At 44.2% G+C, this 15,332-nt stretch overlaps 1 protein-coding gene and 1 non-coding gene across 3 annotated transcripts in view; one reads left to right on the forward strand and one right to left on the reverse strand.

The window, feature by feature from the left end:
- Positions 1 to 15,332, reverse strand: part of ME3 (malic enzyme 3) — a 94,593-nt gene that overhangs the window by 59,014 nt on the left and 20,247 nt on the right. The window lies entirely within an intron of this gene.
- On the forward strand, positions 365 to 441 carry TRNAK-CUU (transfer RNA lysine (anticodon CUU)). The gene has a single exon. It is a non-coding gene; the product is annotated as a tRNA-Lys (tRNA).

Raw genomic sequence — 15,332 nt, forward strand, 5'->3', positions numbered from 1 at the left:
ACCCTGGCTTCTGAGGGCGGTGGAAAAGCCAACAGGTCCTCTCTGCTGATCTTAACACCCAAGGGGGTCTTGTAGGAAGTGGTTTTTCAGGTATTAGTGACCTGAGTTGTTCAGGACATGAAAGGTGAGCCTCTTGAATTGGGCCAGGAAACAACAGGCAACTAATCTCCGGGGAGCATTAGTGGAAGAGGGCTAGTGGCCTAAGCCTGGCCTCCCATAAGCCTCTGCTTTGGCACTGTGGGGGGAGAGGAAGCTGAACAAGAATAGCTCTCAGTCTGATCCAACAGCGTGTGGACCATTCTTGATGACTGCAAAGGCCTTTCTTACTTCTGCAGAGAGGTGCTTCTAAAGCCAAATGCTGGACTGCTCAGGGATAGCTCAGTTGGAAGAGCATGAGATTCTTAATCTCAGGGTCGTGGGTTTGAACCCCACACTGGGCAAAAGATTCCTGTATTGCAGGGGTTTGGACTAGATGACCCTCATTGTCCCTTTCCAACCCTACAGTTATTTGATTCTTGTGCTCCATAAATTGGCCTAAAGAAAAGAAGCTCTGGTACAAAATAACACACACACACACGGTCTTTTAGAAGGAGTGGTGAGCCCATTGAACAAACAAACGAAAACCACAGTTGGAAAGGGTGGGGAAGGCGCGTCAGGAGAGGGGCATACAAAAGCAGTCCAACGTGCTGATCATCACAAAAATGTTCCCGCATACCAAGCGGGAAAAGACGATTAAAAATAAAATTGGCATGCAAAAGGGATGGGCTACCAACTGTGAGCAGCACATCATAAAAAACATTGTTAGGCAGCAGTTCACAGGTCCGCAAACATGAGGCATCTGCATCCTGGAAAGCGTTGGCCAAACATCTGCAAATAAAGCAGTCTTGAGGGTTAGAGGAGGATTTGAAATCAGGATCCGCCGCGGCCCCACTCCACAGCCATCAGAAGAAGAGTTTGGATTTGATATCCCGCTTTATCACTACCCGAAGGAGTCACAAAGCGGCTAACAATCTCCTTTCCTTTCCTCCCCCACAACAAACACTCTGTGAGGAGAGTGGGGCTGAGAGACTTCAAAGAAGTGTGACTGGCCCAAGGTCACCCAACAGCTGCATGTGGAGGAGCAGGGAAGCGAACCCGGTTCACCAGATTACGAGTCTATCGCTCTTAACCACTACACCACACTGGCTCCGATCTTACCCCATGGCCTGCTGCTAGTCTGGCCCCATCAAGAGGACTGGAAGCTTTAAAATAGGGAACAGACATCATATTGGTTTCCCTGGCTTATATTGTGCTTGCATTCTTATCGGCGCAGGACTGATAGAAACATTGGGGATATGCGTGAGAAAGATTGGGGCGATGGAATGGGAGGGGAAGGTTAAACACACCCTCCCCAAGAGACAGAGCTCAGATCAGAGCCACAGCATCCCCCCACAACAGGGGTGTGCTGCTTTTAGAGTTAACAACAAGACAGAGGACGTGAGATGCGATTACAGACCATAGTCTATTACAGACCTCAGCAAACCTGAGTTATTCAATTGGGCTAGCTAGGTAATCAGTGCAGATCTTTCAAGTTGGGCTCATTTCCTTAACTTAGATGAGACTTTACATCTTTCCCCTACCACCCTAAAGGGGCCATTTCTAGTCTCTGCTTCACTTAACCCTCTTTCCCACCTGCAATCTGGAAAATAACGCGTTTGATTTCCTTTTTATATTTCACCAGGGGGAAAAGAAAAGAAACATCGTTCATTTTCTTCTCCGTAGATCTGGCATGTCTGCTGCATGACTCAGGCATGGAAGCGCTCTATAAATGAACTCCTCCTCTGTTCGAAATGTTAATATTTTCCGACATCTTTATTCATTACGCTGCTCCCTTTCGCCCTCCTCCACACACACACACAAGATTTTCCATTTTCATCCCAACACTGAACAGTTTGTCTTGCCACCTGGGAAACAGACCACAACAACCCACAATGCCCTAGTCATTCAGCTTTCGTTCCATACCGTTGTCAGGTTACAGGACAAATAATCCCTTACTGGCACTTACTGTTTTTGCAACACTGGGCAGCGAGAGGAAGCCACCTCGGGCAGCAGATGCCCTTAAATTGTTGCTGCTGCTGTGTGTGGCATGCAACCTGCGCTGTCCTCGTCCCCCTGCCCTATAAGGTAGCCTGCTGCCCTCAGGTGTGGTAGAGGAAACTTCTCTTTGGCCAGGGTTCAAGGAAGATGCCATCGCCAATCCGCTCAGCTTCTGCACATGGGCTGGAGGGCGGCTGGCTGCCTTCTTTTCCTTTGCCTCAGGCAGCAAAGCATATTGGACCAACCCTGTCCCAATCAGGGCTCATCTCAAGGGCTGCCGCGTGGAATAATAATAATAATAATAATAATAATAATAATAATACTTTATTTATATCCTGCCCTCCCCAGTCGAAGCTGGGCTCAGAGCAGCTAACAATAAAAGTGACACAGCATTCTAAAATCAATTCATTTTAAAATCAGTTCAAAATCAAATTAAGGGCAACCATTGGGCTAGAGTTCTGTGAGGATTACCAAAGGAGGGGGTCAAACTGTGCCTTGGCCAAAGGCCTGGTGGAACAGCTCTGTCTTGCAGGCCATGCGGAAAGATGTCAAGTCCCGCAGGGCCCTAGTCTGTGACAGAGCGTTCCACCAGATCGGAGCCACAGCCGAAAAAGCCCTGGCTCTGGTTGAGGTCAACCTAACCTCTCTGTGGCCCAGGGCCTCCAAGATGTTTTTGTTTGAAGACCGTAAGGTCCTCCGTGGGACATACCAGGAGAGGCGGCCCCATAGGTACGAGGGTCCTAGGAAGAGGGAGCAAGCTTGTTTTCTCTTGCTCCTTACTGTAGGACTCGAACCAGTGGCTTCAAATTACAAGGAAGGAGATTCCAACTAAACATAAGGAAGAACTTTCTGACAGTAAGAGCTGTTCAACATTGGAACGGGTCCCCTTGGGAGATTGTAGACTCTCCTTCCTTGGAGGATTTTAAGCAGAGGTTGAGTAGTCATGGACGCTTTTGTTGAGATTCCTGCATTGCAGGGGGTTGGACTAGATGACCCTTGGGGGTCCCTTCAAACTCAACAATTCTATGATTGTATAAATCTAAGTCTTTACATGCAAAGCTATATACACCAGGGGTGGCTGACTTTATGCCCTCCAGATGCTGTTGGAACTCCAGCTTCCATCCACCAGTATGGCCAATGGCCAAGGATGATGGGAGCTGTGGTCCTGCAATAGCTGCAAGGCCACAGGTTTGCCACCCCTTGCAGACATGAAGACTGGCAACATCAACCCTGGAGTGTGGGAATCCCTTGCAGACAACCACAGGGCCCACATGCCTTCATCTTCCCCAGCTGCAACAAAACATGTCTCTCCCACATCAGTCTCTACAGCCACAGCAGGTGCTGAAACTCTCCAATGGTTTGACTTCACCTCCAAAGGCACTCTTCTCCATTGTCTCCCAAACAGACGGGTGCCAACCATTCCCTAATGTACAAAGCTGTCTTATACATTATACATTGGGAGCTGACTTCTTCTGAGTCAGACCATTAGAGCTTAGTACTGTCTACACTGACTGACAGAGGCTCTCTAAGGTTTCAGGCTGCCCTAGCTGGAGATCCCAGGGATTAAATGAGGGACTTGCTCGAAAGTCCCCTGTGCTATAACGCTAAAGGAGGAAAACTTCAGGGCACAGAAAGATTTGGCACATGTAGACCTGGAGCTTGCATCCTGCGCGTTGAAAACCCAGGTCAGAGGATAAACATTGGCTGTAATTAGGAAGTCAAAACAGATCCTGATTGTTAATGGACTTGCTGGCTGTCCGGGTTAATTTCAAAGCATTCCTGCTTGCTTCTCCCAGGGGATGTCTGGGTTTGGATCTAACGTAGCTGATGAAAAATGACAGGAAATGTTTCCTTGGGGTGGATCTACTCGTAGGAAACATGTTAATAGTGCAGCCTGCCGCCACCACCACTGGGAAACGCAAAACTAGGCCCCTGAGGCTCCCAGCGCTGCAATAAAAATCATTCACGTGCAGCTTCAACCGTGAAAAAGAAGTGAATTATCTGGGTGTTGTTCATCTTGTTCGCAAATTTTGACAAGGGAATCAAACATGTTCAGGCGTCACCTGCCATTGTAAAAGAGGGCTGGTGTTGGAAGCACAGCTGGCATCTTTAACAGGGAGCAAAGGCAAAGAATACTAATTTAGGGGAGGAGAAAACAATCCTGTTTTAACACTGTCTAGGAAGTTAAAAATGTGTTTGAGTCAGTGCATAACGACCTCATCGCCAATCAGTAACCCTATATTGCAAGCAGGGATGGGTGTGTATTCAACATCCTGGAGACACACAAGATTCTAGCACTTCTGACACTGATATAAAGTACATTTTTCTCTCTCTCCTCCCCTGCACACTTGAAAAGATGCAAGTACACACAAGACTGATGTACCATTGGCATTAACCCAATATGGGCCTTCTAGGAGGTTGTTTTCCATTTGTAGAAATTCTTCCTTCTTTGGCGATCACTCGTAGCCGAGTAAGATTGTCTTCCATAAACACGGTTTTAACAATGAATCCGTAACTGTGGAGGCCGATTCTGCAACCACACGTCCTTCCACAGTGGGGGCATTGGTTCCCAGGCGGGAGTTGATCACGGTGAGGGTTTGCCAAGCGTGCCTTTCTCTTAGCACGTTTCTCCCTTGCGTTCTGAGTTCGAGTGTCTTCAAAGTCTATGGCACCTTTGGTAAAGGCTGTTCTCCAACTGGAGCGTTCGCAGGCCATTTGTGGAACACCATCCCTTGTGACGTGTTTCTTGTTATTGACTTTCAGGAGAATTCTATTTTTTCAAAATTCTGTTTACTCAGGTATTTTGATAGATACTGGCCACATCAGCCGGGAAATTAATAACTGTGAGGGCATGTGGTTGCTTTTAAACATGTTTTTTTTTTTAAGATGTTCTAAAGTGTTAGAAATCTTTTTAGATACTTAAAAAAATATATATCGTTCTGTAATAACGTTTTGATGTTTGCCACCCTGGGCTCCTTTGGGAAGAATGCTAGGCTTGTCATGCGTCAGGAAAATTCCCAACATGTCTGGATGTCATGGCAACATGATGGAAAAAGCAGTGGAAACAGCTCCAAAATCACTATTTTGGGGGGAGCGCAACAATTTTGGTGGTCTCCTAAAGAAAGTTCAGCAACTTTGCGGGTGTCAAGAACTTTACTTTTTTAAATATGGCAACCCTAAGGAATGCAAACTCTGCATCAACAGAAGTCTAGTGTCCATATCAAGGGAAGTAATAGTACCACTCTATTCTGCCTTGGTCAGACCACACCTGGAATACTGTGTCCAATTCTGGGCGAAACAATTTAAGAAGGATGTTGACAAGCTGGAACATGCGCCGAGGAGGGCAACCAAGATGACCAAGGGTCTGGAAGCCAATAATAATAATAATAATAATAATAATAATAATAATAATAATAATAATACCTTTATTGTCATTGTACAACCTGTGTACAATGAAATTAAATGAGCCTCCCTCCCCCCCAAACACTCAATCTCTTATCAAACAACACACCACCTCGCAAGTCAATTTCGCTATGTTATTTTCCGTTCAACAGCCTAACGGATAGAAGCTGTTTTTTAGCCTGTTGGTATGGCTGATTAGGAGGAAGTCTTAGGAGGAAGGGTTGAGAAAGTTAGGAATGTTCAGCCTGGAAAAGAGGAGACTGAGAGGAGATACCAATGGCCTCAAGTTACAAGAAAGGAGATTCTGGCTAAGCAACAGTAAGGGCTATTTGACAGTGGGACAGTCTCCCTTGGGAGGTTGTGGACGCTCCTTCCTTGGAGGTTTTTCAGCAAAGGTTGGATGGTCATCAGCCATTGGTGCTTTAGCTGAGATTCCTGCATTGCAGGGGGTTGGACTAGATGACCCTCAGGATCCCTTCCAACTCGAAGATTCTATGAAACAATAATGTAGTAGAATGCTTCCTGGACTGAATCTCTTTAGGTTGCAGGTGAAGGAATTGCATTGTTAATGTATTCCCCTTTCTTTCTTTCTTTCTTTCTTTCTTTCTTTCTTTCTTTCTTTTTAAAGAACATCCAACTGTGTATGTGTGTGTAAAAAAACCTAGCATGTCAGGCATTAAACTTCATCATCGCTCAGATATGGTAGCTTTGCTTAAGAATAAATTTTATTTTATTTGTTTCATCGAAAGCTCATCCATACGTGCCACCCTCCAATTGCAGCTTCAAGTGGTACAGTCAAAAAAAGACTGTATCATGTGAGAGCAATTTAGTTCTATAAAAAGGGCCTATATGAAAACACAAGACTCCATAGGAAAAAAACAACTTATGAACTGCAGTTACACTGAATAGATAAACCAGATGACAAACGTTGTGTCAAGAAAAAAATTGCCCAGTTGAAATGAAATTTATTACGGCCCCAGACCAGATTCACAAACCGTACTAAGCGAACATAAAACAAAATAGAATTACGTTTGAATTAACAAATCAATATAACAATAAACAATACGAATATGACAGCCATTAGAAATGTGGTTTAGGTCTTAGTCTCTAAAATATTATCTAGAGTTTGCATCTGAGGCCTTAGTCTTTGTAATAGCACAGCTTGTTCCCTGAGTTTTATGGGAGCCACGCAAAATTTGGCCACCCTTAGCATGATCTCTGGATCCTTAACCTCTATCAGGGATTTTAAGCACTGAGATTCAGACCCACTTGTAATTTTCTGTATAACAGGGGTGATAAAAACCGAGGGTATATCCTCATAGAAACGACATCGTAGCAAGATATGAGAGACGGTTTCCACCTCTGTCAGGCCACAGGGGCAGACCTGCTCTGCGTATGGTTTACCCACATATCTGCCCTGCAATAAGGCAGATGGCAGCATGTTGAATCTAGCGCGGGTGAACGACTGTCTATATGAAATTGCCCAGTTGTTTTTAATCACAGGAGAGGGGGGAAGTTGCATCATGTATGTAGCACATGCAATGTGTTCATTTACACAGGAACACTCAATTATGTTTACAACTTCTTTTTTAAATGGACTGCTTTTCTTGGGTTGTTAATTCATTTGTATTTTAATTATTTTAAGCTGTAAGCCACCCAGAGCACACAGTTTTAATTTGGCACACACAAAAAGCTTAAACAAAACAAAACAAAACAAAACAAAACAAAACACAGTGACTGTAAATTTGAAAAGGCATGAGAAAATGTATTAGGATATCCTATGCAGCATAAAAGCTTAGAAGTGAAACCGAGGCTGCTTCTTTTTGCCTTTATAAGACGCTTCATGAAATAAATTCTCCAAATGTTGTACAGTGGTACCTCGGGTTAAGTACTTAATTCGTTCCGGAGGTCCGTACTTAACCTGAAACTGTTCTTAACCTGAAGCACCACTTTAGCTAATGGGGCCTCCTGCTGCTGCCACGCCACCGGAGCACGATTTCTGTTCTCATCCTGAAGCAAAGTTCTTAACCCAAGGTACTATTTCTGGGTTAGCGGAGTCTGTAACCTGAAGCGTATGTAACCTGAAGCGTATGTAATCCGAGGTACCACTGTATTAACACAGTTCTTTGATTTTAACCCCCCCCCACAATATTTACAGAAATGTAAACAGTATAAAAGCTACATAGCCGACAAAAACCAGGAAACATCTCAAACAAATTCAATTCAATTATAGGGCTATGTACAGTTTAAGAAGGATATTGACAAGCTGGAATGTGTGCAAAGGAGGCCAACTAAGGCGATCAAGGGTCTGGAACCCAAGCCTTATGAAGAATGGTTGAAGCAGCCGGGTATGCTTAGCCTGGAAAAGAGGAGACTGAGAGCTGAGATGATAGATCAAATACCTAAAGGGGTGTCTTGCTTATTGCCTGAACAAGACTGCCACAGGGTTTTAAAAAGTATAATTTCAAAATGCTTTCAAAATCTTGATTTCTGCCTAAGAAACAAATGAAGAAGTGTGGTTTGATTTTCTCATACTCTGAAGAATGGCATGGACAGTATTAGTCAGAACAGCCCACTAGCCTCACTGGAAGCAATTCAGTAAAGGTTACAGTGATGACACCATGGGAAAAGAATTACAAACTTCTTTCAAAAGGAATGCTTCAAACCAGAATGGAGCTGTTTCAGGATCACTAAATGATCCAGTCAGCTGTAATCTTGCTTGGGCATATCACTGAACATCCATGGCTTCAAATGGATATTTAGGAAATGTAATACTTTATGGAGAGACCCTTCTATTAGCAATGTCCAGGGGTAAGGGCTGATTCCTATGTAGCCCAACTGATACCATCTGTACACAAGTGATATATATCAGCTTGAAGAAAACCTAGTTTGTAGAAAGACTACTGCTACTACTACTACTACTACTACTACTAATAATAATAATAATAATAATAAATCTGAATTAAGAACCTCTTCCCCCTTTAATTGGCAGCTCACCAAATGAGGACTGAGCATGTTTAGTTGTTGGAGAAAAGCAAATACATTTCCTTTTCTTGAGTTTGTAGTTAATGCACATGTTACTTTAAACCCCACGAAAGAACTGTTTGTGTAGTTCCACCTCTAAAAACTAAGCTGTTCACACCAGGTAAGTTGTCTCCTGCTTGTTCTCTCTCATATCCGCTCATCTTGTAAATAGTTCCTGCATGAATAAAACCTTCGAACTCAAGAAACTGTAAGTGATTATTCCAATTTAATTTACCCAAGCTGTGACCTGGAGCATCTGGTGGTGGGGTTCCGAAAGGAGTATCCTGGAAAGGGGTGTGGCTGGAGCACTGAACAAAACCAATGAACAGGAACAGTCCACACCACAACATTTTGTTATGGGTCCGACTTAAGAACATAAGAAGAGCCCAGCTCCTGGATCAGGCCAAAGGCCCATCTAATCCAGCATCCTGTTCTTCTAGGGGCCAACCAAATGCCCCAATAGGAAGCTTGCAATCAGAACCTGACAGCAGCATTCCCTGCAGCATTCCCTGTTGTTCACAACAACTGGAATTCAGAAGCAAACTGCCTATGACAGTGGAGGTGCAACATAGCCACAGTGGCCACTTTTGTTGTTGTTGTTTAGTCGTTTAGTCGTGTCCAACTCTTCGTGACCCCATGGACCAGAGCACACCAGGCACTCCTGTTTTCCACTGCCTCCCGCAGTTTAGTCAAACTCATGGTGGTAGCTTCGAGAACACTATCCAACCATCTCGTCCTCTGTCGTCCCCTTCTCCTTGTGCCCTCAAACTATGGCAAGGTCTTAAAGAAATGGGAGTGCCTGATCACCTCATCTGTCTCCTGAGAAATCTCTATGTGGGACAAGAAGCTACAGTTAGAACTGGATATGGAACAACAATTAATTTTTATAATGAAATATTTTAGAATGTGTGATTATTCAACTATTTGGTTATTTGATTGTTGTTAGCCGCCCTGAGCCCAGCTTCGGCTGGGGAGGGCGGGATATAAATAAAATTTATTATTATTATTATTAACTGATTGGTTCAAAATTGGGAAAGGAGTACGACAAGACTGTATATTGTCTCCCTGCTTATTTAACTTATATGCAGAATTCATCATGCGAAAGGCTGGGCTGGATGAATCCCTAGCCGGAATTAAGATTGCCGGAAGAAATATCAACAACCTCAGATATGCAGATGACACAACATTGTTGGCAGAAAGTGAGGAGGAATTAAAGAACCTTTTAATGAGGGTGAAAGAGGAGAGCGCAAAATATGGTTTGAACTCTAAAAACCCTTAATTTATAGCTCTCAGTTCTAAAGCAGTACAAGATCACCCCTTGTTCTAGGATGATGCTCTTTCCCCCAAATTTCTTGCTATATCAAATGATTCTGTGAAACAGACGGTCCCTTCTTTTGTTACGGCACACAATAAATTCTTGCAGAGGACGGTGAATCCATCAAGCTCCAGCCCATCAATTTTTATTTTGCGTCCGTCTTTCTTTTCTTCCTGTTGAATTTCCGTCTTCAGGCACGAACCAGCAATTTGCTCCTGATACCTACAATTTGCAATACGCCTTCGATATCTGCTCAAGCGGCTCACCCATAACGGCTCAATTGTATCAATTAGGTACTTCTGCTGAGCTGAACAAGAAAGAGAGAATGCACATCGCAAGGAATGGTCCAAAGGCACATGAGACAGTTCTGTCGCCGCCTGAGCAGGTCTGGCGCTGTAAATTGACAGGATGGGAGAAGCTAGCTTGGGGGCCAGTCTCAAGCAGCCTGCACCTCTGGTGATGGATAAATTAATATTCCTCTGAATAAACATCCAAAACAGGTGATAAATATTTCTGAAAGTGAAGAATTAGGGTCCTTCCAGGTTGGTGTATTCTGCAACACGACAGGGGCATCTAGCCATTCTTTTTATTCTGCATTTGTGACTATTTGTGTTCCATGATGGGGAGGTTATAAATGATCCAGCTGTCGATGCTACTTGCACCTGCAAAGATTTCTGGGCAGTCACACTGCTTCATTTCCAGAGCCTGCAATAAACCCAGATGCCAACTTTGCTGCCACATACACCCGGACAACACCATTACTGGCCCCAACAACATCACACATACCATCTCGGGACTATTTAATTGCTCATCGTCTAACATTGTGTATGCCATCAAATGCCAACAGTGTCCTTCAGCTCTCTATATTGGACAAACAGGCCAAACCTTACGCCAAAGAATAAACGGACATAAATCTGACATCAAGAATCACAAGACAGAGAAACCAGTAGGAGAACACTTCAATCTCCCAGGACATTCTATACAAGATCTCAAAGTAGCTGTTTTACTACAAAGGAATTTCAGAAATAGACTGGAAAGAGAAGCTGCTGAATTGCAACTCATTACCAAACTTAAAACCATGGAGAGACCTGGTCTGAACAAAGACATTGGATTCTTATCTCATTATACATGACAAAGCCATTTTCCACCTTCTCACCCCTTGCTTTTTCCTGTAAGACCTATTGCAGTCGTTAAGAGTCGTCAACAGGCTCATCACAGCTATCTGCCAATCACCCATTCCCACCACCCTTCTGAGTAATACCCCTCCCCACCTTCTCACTATATAGAAGGTTCTGGCAACTTCTGTTTCAGTGTATCTGAAGAAGTGTGCATGCACACAAAAGCTCATACCAAGAACTAACTTAGTTGGTCTTTAAGGTGCTACTGGAAGGATTTTTTTTTGTTTTGCTTCATTTCCAGTTAGTGCATATCCTGAAATCCCGTAACTTTTCATGCAAAAAAAACAACAACAAAACAACAACAAAACCAAAAAAAAACAAACCAACAACAACCCCTGGTTATTTTTGGTCCCATTTTTGTTCTGCTATAGCCCCTCTGGTTAGTAATAATGAAGTGGCATCAGTGAAGCATCGTAGAACAACGTGTTGGCATTTGTCTGTCTCAGGAGACAATGGAGTGCACCTCCACGGGTGAAGTCAAACCACTGTGTTAACAGCACCAAAGTGACCTCCCTGGGGCGCAAGCCTGGGCAGTGTGTATAGAGGTCCTGGGCTGCACAGATGACAAACCTCACTGATGTGGTCCAAAGGAAAGCAGAGCAATACATTTTGCACCAGTTTGGCTGCAGGAGTTGCCAGAAGGAGGTGTCATCCAATTGCCTTAGTGGTCAGGAGGAGGAGACTAGGAGGAGGAGGAGGAGGTGTCAGAAACTAAAGAGGTAACAGGGCTTAGTGAGAGAAGAAGAGTTTGGTTTGATATCCCGCTTTATCACTACCCTCAGGAGTCTCAAAGAGGCTAACATTCTCCTTTCCCTTCCTCCCCCACAACAAACACTCTGTGAGATGAGTGGGGCTGAGAGACTTCAAAGAAGTGTGACTAGCCCAAGGTCACCCCGCAGCTGAATGTGGAGGAGCGGAGACGCGAACCCAGATCACCAGATTACGAGTCCATTGCTCTTAACCACTACACCACACTGGCTCTCTAAGAAGAGTTGCTGTGAGAGGGGAGCAGGGCAGAGTCTGTGGCAGAGGCAAGTCCAGAATCAGAAGGAAGCCAAGAGGCAGAGATGAGTCAGCCTGCTGAAGAAGCATGGTCCCTCTCCTGCTACAACAAGCTCCCTTCCCCTTGTCTCCCAGAAACAGAAAAGGCATGAAAAGAGCAGAGGAGAGATTGGTGACACAAAGGCACAGTCTCTGATTGCTTGGGAAGAACCCTGGAAAGGAGGGCATGTAGATGGCTGTGGAGAGGTAGGGACTTTCAGTCTCAGTAACCGATTCATGGGGAAGTCCTACCAGGGATGAGACGCTGTGCTCCTTGGGCCAGACATTCCTCTGAGTCTGTGCAGATTGTGTTCTTGCTAATAAGAGTTAACTCCAATGTGCACAGTGTGATTTATTGCAGGCTCACTCCTGGCAAAAAGAAAATAAGGTTGACCCAATTGGCTGGCTGGGGGCAGGCTAAGGTTGATGGAGCAGTGCCCCATATCGCCTAATGGACCAGGCCTTCACCGCCAACTGGAAGCGAGTGGGGAAACTAAGTGAGGAAAAAGGACAAGGCTTTCTCCTCCCCTCTTTCCTTCAAAAGTCTGGGCTAATTAAGAGCGAAACTACTCCACCCTTCAGTTTCCTGAGCTCGACTAATGAAAGTGTTTTCTTTTCGCCCCCAGGGCTGGCTTCAAATCCAGACCACAGAGGTGTGGCAGGCTGGTCAAGGCCACCGGCTGCCACAGGGATAGCTCACAAAGTCCTTCCATTGCAAATATCTCCCAGGCAGCGATGAGAGGAAGAGGAGGGACACGTGAAGTTCAAGAGCATGGATCCGAAGCTCACACGCCTGCTTCTTACAGATGGAACTCCCTGCATGTCAGGGAGAGAAATAGCTTCTGCAGAAGAAGACAGGTCTGCAAAAATGCTACCCAGGCTTCAGATATTAGTAAAGGAGGAACGTTGCACTCAAATTGCAACGCCCCTTTATGAAACGGATTTGCAAAATAGGGCAGTGCTGCCAGGCGGAGCCGTAAGATGATCTCACTCCCACAAGATGCAGTGATAAGTCACCAACTTGGGTGGATTAAAAAAAATAATGATTAGGCAAATTCCTGAATAGTAAGGCTATCGGTGGCTATGAACCAGGGTGGTTGTGCTCCGTCTTCACTCTCAGGGACTGTACACCTTTATAATAATAATACAATAATAAATTTCTATTTATACCCCACCCTTCCCAGTTCAGAAACCGGGCTCAGGGCAGCTAACAACAAATTTAAAACACTTAATTGTAAAAGCAGTATAAAAACATGAATAACAATAAAATTCAAAGTTCAGAAATCAATTTGGGGGAAATCCATCTAATAAGCATTAGATAGTCACCAGGGCTAGCTGGCTGAATTGGTCCTACTTGGGCCAGCGAGGAGACCAGGGGAGAATTAGCTGTGGGGTCTCAGAGCGGGTGATCTTCATAAAAGGGGAGGGGGAGGGAAGAGAAGGGAAATAAAAGATCAGGCTGAATTCAAATTAAAGGCCAGGCGGAATAGCTCTGTCTTACAGGCCCAAAGGAAGGAGGTTAAATCCTGCAGGACCCTGGTCTCATGGGACAGAGCATTCCACCAGGTTGGAGCCATCACTGAAAAGCCGTGGCCCTGGCGGAGGATAGTCTGACTTCCTTAAGCCTGGGACCTCTAAACTATGGTTATTCATGGACCTTAAGGTCCTCTGCGGGGCATACCAGGAGAGGAGGTCCTGTAAATACGAGGGCCCTAAGCCAGAGGTAGGGAGAGTGCAGAGGTAGGGAGAGTGCTGTTGCACTCGGGTCCTACTTGCCAGGTATCCCATGGGCATCTGGCCCCTGTGAGAAAGGGATGCTGAACTAGATGGACTGTTGGCCCGATTCAGCATGGCTTTTCTTAACCATGCATCCTGGAAAAGAATGCAATTTCATCTTTAAAATATGTCAAGGTTTAACTTTGCTTTTTAGGTGAGGAGGCTCCTTGCTGGTACACTCCTTCCTCCAGCTCCCATCCCACCCCTCACATTTGAGTTTTCACAGGATATAGTTTGCCACAACTGTGCAGTTTATGGTTTGTGCAAACCACAGTTTCCCACAAACCACAACTAGGAACCTACTTCAAGCCACAGTTTCCAACACCCAAATAATTCCAAATTGTTGCAATTTCAATGCATTAAAATTTGGTTGTGACGACCACTCCTTTTCACAAACGATGTGTTGTGTAAAAGGTAAATACAGGCCTATTTCCTTCTTTTCCAAGCTTGAGAAAATAATATATATGTATCAGATCTATGAGACACATAGAAAAAAAAATCTAGTATAAAAATAAACACACACTCCAATTATTAATGCATTATGTAGCAAACTCTCTTTTCTTTTCCCCAACATAACTGGTTTTTCCCACCTGTAAGGCACCACACATACTTTGAAATACCCATCCAGTGCGGAACCACTAAAATCCCTTGCAGGCTACAGCACAGTAATTCGGAATTCAACTTCTACCAAAACTCTGGCCTGCAGGATGATCACCTAATAAGGCTGAAGTATGTCCTGGTTCTTTGGCACACAAAAATAGCACAGTCTTTGAAAAGGTCTTAAGCACAACTCTGCACTGCAGGACTCCATGATGGGAGCAAAGTCTTCCTTAGTAAATCACAAGTTTGTTCTCAAAAAAATAAAATCGATGCTCTACATTACACTTGCTTGTTGCCGTTAATCCAAGGGAGGTATTGAGTTCCTAATGGTGGAGGAATGAGATCGACGTGTCAGGTTTTTAGAGGGGTTTCTTTCATTTTGAAAAACCTTCCCAAGTCTGAGAAATTGGGGAGAACCCTTCAGAGACTGGGTGGCTTCAATGTACAGAAGAATCAGTCTGGCTGGGCCAAAGCACCGAGGACGAAACCCAAGTTTTATAGACCTTGTTCGTAGACTCATTCCTTCACCTTGCTTAAAATACTTTGATTCATGTTGGAATGGCATACAAAGGATGAAGAAGTTAAGGCAGTGATGATACATTGGGCTATTGATTTTGGGTATAACATCCAACTTTCATCTTGGGGAAAGTTGTGGAGAGAAGAAATAAAATTTACAGCATGCTGTGCGTTGAAAGAAAATTACATGAAAACAATTTACCGTTGGCATCTAACACCAAGTAAGATTGCAAAAATGTATAAAGCTAAATCAAATATGTGTTGGAAATGTAAAGAGAAAGAAGGTACTTTTTCCATATGTGGTGGTCATGTTGTAAGGTAAAAAGCTTCTGGGGAATGATTTATATTGAACTAAAGAAAATGTTTTAAAATACATTTGTTAAAAAACCAGAAGTCTTTCTTTT

Source organism: Podarcis muralis, chromosome 4, assembly GCF_964188315.1.
Source record: "Podarcis muralis chromosome 4, rPodMur119.hap1.1, whole genome shotgun sequence".
NCBI classification, from domain to species: Eukaryota; Metazoa; Chordata; class Lepidosauria; order Squamata; family Lacertidae; genus Podarcis; species Podarcis muralis.